General features: G+C 47.4%; 1 non-coding gene across 1 annotated transcript; it reads right to left on the minus strand.

Annotated features, from left to right (window-relative positions):
• Positions 1–8,759: 8,759 nt before the first annotated feature.
• On the minus strand, positions 8,760–8,920 carry LOC113456408. The gene has a single exon (XR_003377229.1). It is a non-coding gene; the product is annotated as a U1 spliceosomal RNA (small nuclear RNA).
• Between the last annotated feature and the right edge of the window lie 351 nt (positions 8,921–9,271).

Here is a 9,271-nt window from a genome sequence, read left to right on the forward strand (position 1 = left end):
GGGGTGAAGGGTTTGTGTTACTTCATGACGTCAGTCCATCTTAGGGGTGAAGGGTTTGTGTTACTTCATGACGTCAGTCCATCTTAGGGGTGAAGCCTCAGCAGAACATGGCGTCAGACAGGCAGCACTTGGCTAAGCCTGGCAGGGAGTGGGCGGGTGAGCCTAACGTTAAAATAATTCCTTACTGTGCCAACCAGATGCCACCTCCTAAAGGTTCTACACACTTCAAAAGAGCCCTGCAAGCCAGGGATAAAACACTTGAAACACGAACCTGCAGGAGACATTTCAGAGCCAAATTGTAATGTGTGTGTGTGCTCTTGTCTGTGCACCTGTGATTGCGTATGTGCACATGCTAGGACACATGTGGAAGTCAGAGAATAATGTCGGGAGTTGGTTCTCTGGGAATTGAACTCAGAGAAACTCGTTAGGTTTGGCAGCAAGCACCCTTTTTCTACTGAGCTATCTCACTGACCCACACATGCATATCCTGAGCTGGAATTGTGAGGGGCTGGGGCTATAGGTCAGTGGTACAGCACTTGTACAGTATGCCCAAGGTCTGGGATTCAACCTCCAGTACTGCAAGGAAAATAACAGGTGGAATAGAGTGGGGATTGGTGATTCTCTGTGGAGGTATGGGCTAACATGTTCATAGAAAGATTTTGTGCCTGCCTTTGTCAGGCAACCCGAGGACACCTGGAGAGTCCCGTACTGCTCTAGGAATTTCAGAGTTAATTCTGGGACTAGGGATATGATTCAGTTATATCTAAATGCTTGCTTAGTGTGCTTTCTGAAGCCCCGAGTTCTGTCCCCAGCACTGCATAACCCAAGTATATGGTTCTCAGCACTTGGTGGGATGGAGGCATGAAGATGAGAAGGTTAAGGTCATCCTCAGCTTCACAGCAGGTTCGAGGCTAGCCTGTGATGTGTGGATCCTGTCTCAACAATAATGAAATACTTTATTAAAGCATGGTCTGTAAGATACAATAAATACACACTATGATGTGGCTTTACTGTTCTTTTTAGATTCATTTTTTTGTGTAAATATGTGTATGCTTGCATATGGATATCTGCATGTGAGTGTGGGTGACTGTGGAGGCCAGAGGTATAAGATCTCCTGGAGCTGAGTTGCATATGATCATAACCAGACTGAATTGGATGCTGGGAGCAGTGTTAGGTTCTCTGGAAGATGCAACAGTGTTCTCAACTGCTGAGCCATCTCTCCAGCCTCCAGCTTCACTATCTTACAGAGATATAAGTGGGGGCTAGGCAGTGGTGGCTCACGCCTTTAATCCCAGTGCTTGGGAGTCAGAGGCAGGAGGATCTCTGTGAGTTCAAGGCCAGCCTGGTCTACATAATGAGTTCCACGACAGCCAGGGCTATGTAGAGAAGCTGTATCTCAAACAAAATAGTAAGTGGAGCTGGAGAGGCAACTCAGTGGTTAAAATCAGGTGCTACTCTTTTTTTTTTTTTTTTTTTTTTTTTTTTTTTTGATTTTTCGAGACAGGGTTTCTCTGTAGCTTTTGGTTCCTGTCCTGGCACTAGCTCTTTCTAGACCAGGCTGGCCTCGAACTCACAGAGATCCGACTGCCTCTGCCTCCCGAGTGCTGGGATTAAAGGCGTGCACCACCACCGCCCGGCTAGGTGCTACTCTTGCACGTAGCAGAACTCCAGTTCCCCAAACCCAGATCCCAATGACTGGCTCCAGGGGACATGACACCCTTTTCTCCACCCTCTGGGCCTCTGTATTCACATGTGTGAGCACACACATGCACACAGTTAAAGATAAAAGTACGCATAAATAACTCTAGAGCCAATGCTATTTGGAAGCATATAAATTGAAATTTTAAAATAATTTGAGACAGGGTCTCATATATCTCAGGTTAGCCTCAAGCTCACTATATGCCAAGGCTGCCCTAAACCTTCTGATCCTCCTGCCTTCACCTCCCCAACCTGGGTGTCGAGGTTAGTGGTGTGCACCCCTGTGCCTGCTCTAAGAGAAAGCCAGCTCCTGCTGGTGATGGAAGCACACTGGGGGATTGTAAGCTTCCAGCCTAACAGCCTTAAGGAGATTTCCCCTACTTTCATCTTTTATTTTTGTAACAGAAAAGCAAAAAGGCTCAGTTCCCAGGGAAGAAGGCTCTGACGCGGGGTTGCTTGTGGGAGGTTTAAATTAGAGAGCTCTTGGGAAGTAACGAAGATAAGATGTAGCGGGGCCTGGGCCCGAAATGGCCTTCAGAATCTGGTCACACTAAGGCAAGAGGACTGGACCCTGTCCTGGCACCGAAGCCTGGCCTAGCAGGAGAGAGGCAGAGGAGAGGAGGCTCTGCAGGCATCTAGGTAGTGCACAAGCGACACAAACTGCCCGTCATTGCCTCAGATTGCAAGAGGTGGCCAAGCGTTTCTCTTCAGGGCATGGACAAGACGAGAAGCTGTGGACAAGCCGAGGTCCATGCAGTCATTCATTCTTCCGGTATTTTTCTATTTTGAATTACATGGAAAAATGTTCACGAAAGGGTGAACAGGACACCGGACTCTGGTCATGGTTATGTCACTGAAAAGTATGTGTCTGAGGAAACCCTGGATGTGCCTTCTGGTTGTGTTGCCTAGCATGCATGGGGGTATGAATCCCAAGCCAGCACTTAAGAAATCTGGACCAGATGCTGTGTTAGTAAAGAATCATTTTAAATGTTTAAAAGTAATTATCATTTGTGGGCAGTGATGACATCGTACTGCACGTGTAAAGGCCAGAGGACAGCTCTCATCACGTGGGTCCTGAGCATCAAACTCAGGCTGTCAGACTTGGCAGCAAACACTTCTACCCACTGAGCCATAGCACTGGCCCTAGTAGGAATCACTCTAGTAGAAACTCACTGCAGCTAGCTCTGTAAAAGAGTGAAAGAGCGGGTTTGGGATGCAGCTCACTTGACAGATGTTCACCCAGCATGCAAGCATGCATGAAGCCCCTAGTTCTCTCCACTGCATAAGCCAGGAGACCAGAGGTTCAAGGGTTCAAAGCTAGGCTGGGATTATGTGAAACCCCATTGCAAGAAATAAGTAGATTAAACTTTTTTTTTTTTTTTTTTTGCTTTTTCGAGACAGGGTTTCTCTGTGGCTTTGGAGCCTGTCCTCGAACTAGCTCTGTAGACCAGGCTGGTCTCGAACTCACAGAGATCCACCTGCCTCTGCCTCTGTCTCCCAAGTGCTGGGATTAAAGGCGTACGCCACCACTGCCCGGCTAAACTTTTTTTTTAATATTTATTTATTTATTATGTATACAATATTCTGTCTGTGTGTATGCCTGAAGACCAGAAGAGGACACCAGACCCCATTACAGATGGTTGTGAGCCACCATGGGGTTGCTGGGAATTGAACTCAGGACCTTTGGAAGAGCAGGCAATGCTCTTAACCTCTGAGCCATCTCTCCAGCCCCCTAGATTAAACTTTTTGACAACAAATTAGAGAAGCTAGAGAAAACCCTATTAGAAAGTGGCACTCGGCCTCACTTCTCTACTCAGACCAGTGACACTAACTATTCTCCTGGAAATAACCTGTCAGGCAGGGCTCGCTCAGCACTCCAGAGGGGAAATGTCGAGGATTTTTGTTGTTTGTTTGGTTGGTTTTTTGTTTTTCCAGATGTGGTTTCTCTGTGTATCCCTGGCTGTCCTGGAACTTGCTCTGTAGGGGTCCGCCTGCATCTGCCTTCAGAGTGCTGGGATTAAAGATATGCACCACCAGTGCCCAACAAGATGGTGTGAATTTAAACCAATGGGAAGACATGCTGTTCCTGTCCTCCTTGGTTTATGGCTTAGACCAGTTGTTGAAGAGCACAGATTCATAGATGAAGAGCAGGTGACATTGCAGTTTGTCATGTTTTCAGTCCTTGGTGTACGTTTTCTTAATCTCATGTCCCTGTTTCCCTACTCCACCCCCAGATATCAAGTTGACTATAAAATAATCCAAGAAAGAGATTAATTCAGATTGCGCCCCCTACTGGAGGATGAGAGCACAATGCCTACTAGAGGTGTCTAGCCTATGTCCCTCAGCTGAAGAGTTGAGGCTGAAGCTGTATGTGCTTTGTGCGGTGTGGAGATGTGTGCTGACCTTATAAAGAAGGGAGCTAAGCGTACAGCATTTCCCACAGTCTTTCAAGATCAGTCCTGGAGTGTGAGGGATTTCACTCCCTATAGCAAAGATAAGAAGGGGCTGGGGCTCTAGCTGAGTTGATAGAATTCTTGCCTAGCATGCACAAGGCCCCGGGTTTGGTTCCCAACACCTCATGGAATTGGCATGGTGTTGCACACCTGTAATCCCAGCACTAAGAAATGGGAGCAGGAGGATCAGGAGTTCACAGCCATTCCCACCTACACAGGGAGCTTAAGACTGGCTTGGGCTAGCGACCCTGCCCGGGGTGTAGGAGAAGGGTAGACAAGCAGGAGACTCAGCAGTTCCCATCCATCTAAGGAATAACATTTGTTGCTCAGGTCTGCAGTGCTTACAAGCTCTGAGTTCCTGGATTCCCAGCCTCAGCATAGTCCTGAAAAAGCATGGCCTATGTTTGCCTTCCCACATGTAGGCTCCTGCTTTGTGCTGGCGCTTTGGAACCCCTAAGCAATGTTGTGAAGGAACAATCCAGTCCTGCAAAACAGCCAGGCAGCCTCAGCTACCCACCCCTGTCCCAGGAAACAGCCTGGTAGTGTACCCTAGGCAGCTTGAGCAACTGAGGCCCTAGGAAGCAGATGGGTGGCCTCCTCACCCACCCACAGTCCCAGGAAACAACCAAGTGGCCTTCTGTAACTGGCTTGGTTCACCAAGGCTCCTGGAAAACAGGCAGGCAGCATTACGAATCTCCCCTCAGTCTCAGGAAGCAATTGAACAGCCTGTTCTCAGCTCAGCCTGATGCCGAAATCTGAAAAACACCAAGCACGAACCCTCAGCTCCATGAAGCAGCTGAACAGCCTTCCTCTAGTAGATCAGGGCCCAGGGCATCTGACAAGACACTAACAGCATCAGTCTGTCACTAACAAGCAAGCTCACTGTGGCCCACCAGGAAACCCCACCCTCACGTGCCCAGAGGAACTACAGGCACCCCAATACCCGCAGCCAGGCAGGCCACGCCCAGAGCTGTTAGTGAGCTGTCTCACAGTGAGCAGCAGCCTCCCAGCTGGCTGTGAAGCAAGTGCCACAGCAGAGACATTCAGTTCTCACAGCAATGCTCCTGTTAATTAGAGCAGAACAACACCCACGATACACTAAAGCTTTACCTCCAGTCAGAGTCAACACAGCCAGTCAAGCCAAAGCACACAACACCGGGAGAAAAAGCCTTTTACTTTTACTCTCTATGAAAGCCACTCCGTAAGGAGGGCAGAGGCAGCAGATTTGCCAGACACACAAACACCAATGATGGGCACAAAAAGCACAGGCCTGGAATCCCAGCACACGGGGGAGGAAGCGAGCAGGAAGATCAGGAGTTCAAGGTTATCTTCAGCTACCCCGTGAGTCCAAGGCCAGCCTGGGCTTACTTGAGACTGGGTCTCAAAACAATAAAACAAAGGACTGTGTATTACAAATTTTGAGGTGTTTGTCCTATGTTAATTTTTTTTGTTTTGTTTTTTTTTGTTTTTCGAGACAGGGTTTCTCTGTGGTTTTGGAGCCTGTCCTGGAACTAGTTCTTATAGACCAGGCTGGCCTCGAACTCACAGAGATCCGCCTGCCTCTGCCTCCCGAATGCTGGGATTAAAGGCGTGCGCCACCACCTCCCGGCTTTGTCCTATGTTAATTAAATCATTTTAAATCTAGAAGTCATAGAATTATAGAAGTCAAATCAGTGGATAACTTTGGAGAGCGGGAAAATAATGGTTTTAAAAGTAACTGGTGTGGGGGCGGGTGGAGAGACATCTCAGTGGTTAAGAGCACTTTCCCAGAGGACCTAGGTTCGATTCCCAGCACCCATATGGCAACTCACAACCCTCTGTAACTTTAGCTCTAGGTGTTCAAAATGCTGTCCCTGGCCTCTGCAGGCGTCAGATACACAAGCAGACACTCATGGAGGCAAAACACCCATACGCATAAAAGTTTTTAAAATGGCCGGGCGGTGGTGGCGCACGCCTTTAATCCCAGCACTCGGGAGGCAGAGGCAGGCGGATCTCTGTGAGTTCGAGACCAGCCTGGTCTACAGAGCTAGTTCCAGGACAGGCTCCAAAGCCACAGAGAAACCCTGTCTCGAAAAACAAAACAAAACAAGGGGCTGGAGAAATGGCTCAGTGGTTTAAGAGCATTGCCTGCTCTTCCAAGGGTCCTGAGTTCAATTCCCAGCAACCACATGGTGGCTCACAGCCATCTGTAATGAGGTCTGGTGCCCTCTTCTAACTTACAGATATAGACACAGACAGAATATTGTATACATAATAAATAAATAAGTATTTAAAAAAAAAAAAAAGAAAAACAAAACAAAACAAAAAAAAAAGTTTTTAAAATGAAAAAGTAGCAATGAACTACCAGAATGTTAGCGATAACCTACTCAATCCCAAGTCACTTGTGGCAGGATGCATTCTGGGAAATCCATCATGAAGCAGCTTTGTCAGAATGAGAACAGTGATATGCGTACTTACCCAGCTCTAGGTGATGTCGCTTAGCCCCACGTGGCCTAATGTGAGCAAGAGATGTGAAAAACATGAGATGTATGACGTTAGAGCTGGTGCCTCGTACAATTAACATTGTTAATTTTTGTAATATCAGGAGTAAAAGAGGGCTTTTGTATGTTCTAGATTAACACTCAATCACCGAGCCACAACCCTAGTCCATGAAAGAGGTTTTGTTTTTCTTTTCTTTTTTCTCTTCCTTTCTTTGCTTTTTTTTTGGACAAGGTTTCTCTGTGTAGCAATGGTTGTCTTGGAACTCACTCTGTAGATCAGGCTGGCCTAGAACTTGGAGATCCACTTGCATTTGCCTCCCAAGTGCTGGGATTAAAGTCATGTGCCACCACCCCACTCAGTAAACAGGTTTCTGAAGAAATAGAAGATGTACTCCAACATAGCATAGCATCATAAAATAGCATAGCATAGTAAAAATATATGAGCCAATAGCAGAGTCGTGCCACCTTCAGTAACTGCCGTGCACCACACATCACTTCATCTAGTCCGCAAACATTGCGATCACGTGACTTTCCTAGAGAGAAGTGAACAGTTGTCTTTCCACCTGAGAGTGCTGACAGCAGAACCCAGAAGCAGATCCACCCAAGGCCAGCTTAGAGAGCCGAGGACTCACTGAGGTCAGTGCGGGAGTGTGGGGGAGGAGCTGCAAGAGCTTGGGTTGCTCAAAGGCAAGGCATTGAGAAAAGCCCCGCCAGCATGAGCGACAGCTCAGAAGAGCTGAGTCCTGCCGAGCATGGTGGTGCATGCCTGCATCTGTGAGTTTGAGCCCAGCCTGAGCTACAAAGCTAGTTCCAGGACAGCCAGAGCTACACAGAGAAATCTTGTCTCAGAAACAAAAATAAAACAAAACACTTCCTTCCCCCGAAAAAAAAAAAAAAACAAACACAAAAAACGCTGAGTCCTTGCAGCTCCCAGGTAGTTCCTCCTAGCAACTGTTTACCGTTTATCTAACTGGGCGGTAGGTGTGTGTGTGTGTGTGTGTGTGTGTGTGTGTGTGTGTGTGTGTGTGGTGTGTCTTGTGTTAGTCTTGTAGCTCGTAGCTACATAACACTTCACCCCTTCCACCAGCGCTTACATCCTTTCTGCCCCCTCTTCTGCAACGCGATTATCTTCCATTTCTGGCTGAGCATCAGGCCGCTATGCTGCAATAATAGCCTCTTGTTTGCAGTAGGTTGGTTGTTTGAGTCTCTGCAGTAACCACCACCCACTTCAGAAAAACCGTTTCCCCCTGACTGAGGCTAACTTAGCAGGAATCTCTGGATATAGACATGAATGTTCAGGAGGCGGTTTGACATACCCATAAGAGCAATTACTTCCTTGCTGGGGCCCATGACCCACCTCCTCAACCACAGGTCTCAGTCCCAGTTTTCCAGTTCCAAGCGCAAATTATTTCCTGTGGGCTGGATTGTGTGTGCTACACTGTATGTGTTTGTGTGTGCTACACATGTACATGCAAGTGTGCAAGCTTATGGAGGCAGAGGTCAATGCCAAGTGTTTTCTTCAACTTCTCTCCACATTATTATTATTATCATTGTTTTGAGTCAGGGTCTTACTATGTAACCCTGGCTGTCCTGTAACTCATTGTGAAAACCAGGTTGACCTCAGACTCACAGATATCCTACTTCCTCTGCCTCTAAGTGCTGGGATTAACGGTGTGTGCCACCATGCCTGGCTTCTACATATATTTGTTTGCAAATATATACAAATATAAACACACACATACATGTTTGAGACAGTATATCACTAAAGCTGGAGTCCATCAGTTTGGCTAGGCTGGATGACCACTGAGTTTCGGGGATCCATTTGTGTTATTCCCCCTGCTCCCCAGCACTAGGGTAGACACACACTGCCATCACCGTTTTTATGTGGGTACTGGGGACTTGAACTCAGATCGCCTTGCTTGTGAGGCAAGCACTTTACCCACTGAGCTCTGTGGAGTACACGTGAAACTAGCTTTAGGGTTCGTGGGCACTAGGAGGCTCCCTGGCCTTCAGTGCATGGGGAGGTAGCCCACCTATGGCCCTGGGATGGTCACCCAAGGACACTATACCTTCTGGAAGTGCCCTTCTGTGTACGCAGGGTGCCTTCTTTAAACATTTTGGGTTTTTTTGAGGAGAATGTGAATGCAGTCCTCACTACCACAAGCTATGCATCTGAACTTCTTGAATTTGGGGAAATTGCTGGGGTCAGCACCTATGAAATGTCATGGATGAGCCTTGCCCTGGGAAACCACCTGCCTCATCATGGTGTCTCCCCTGCTAGGTGAGTATTCCTTTAAAGACTTTAAGTGCTAGCCGGGCAATGGCGGCGCACACCTTTAATCCCAGCACTCGGGAGGCAGAGGCAGGCGGATCTCTGTGAGTTCGAGACCAGCCTGGTCTACAAGAGCTAGTTCCAGGACAGGCTCCAAAGCCACAGAGAAACCCTGTCTCGAAAAACCAAAAAAAAAAAAAAAAAAAAAATACTTTAAGTGCTATTTTCTACTGCCCTTATAGATGCTTTCTCTAATCTGTAAAATACTCCAGGGTTAGCATTGTATAATGGGAAAAAATTCAGCGGTGAAAGGTCTCTAAAGGCTCACTACCAAGGGCCAGTTGTCTTGGATTCAGCATGAAAAGAAC

Source organism: Microtus ochrogaster, chromosome 7, assembly GCF_000317375.1.
Source record: "Microtus ochrogaster isolate Prairie Vole_2 chromosome 7, MicOch1.0, whole genome shotgun sequence".
Taxonomy (NCBI): domain Eukaryota; kingdom Metazoa; phylum Chordata; class Mammalia; order Rodentia; family Cricetidae; genus Microtus; species Microtus ochrogaster.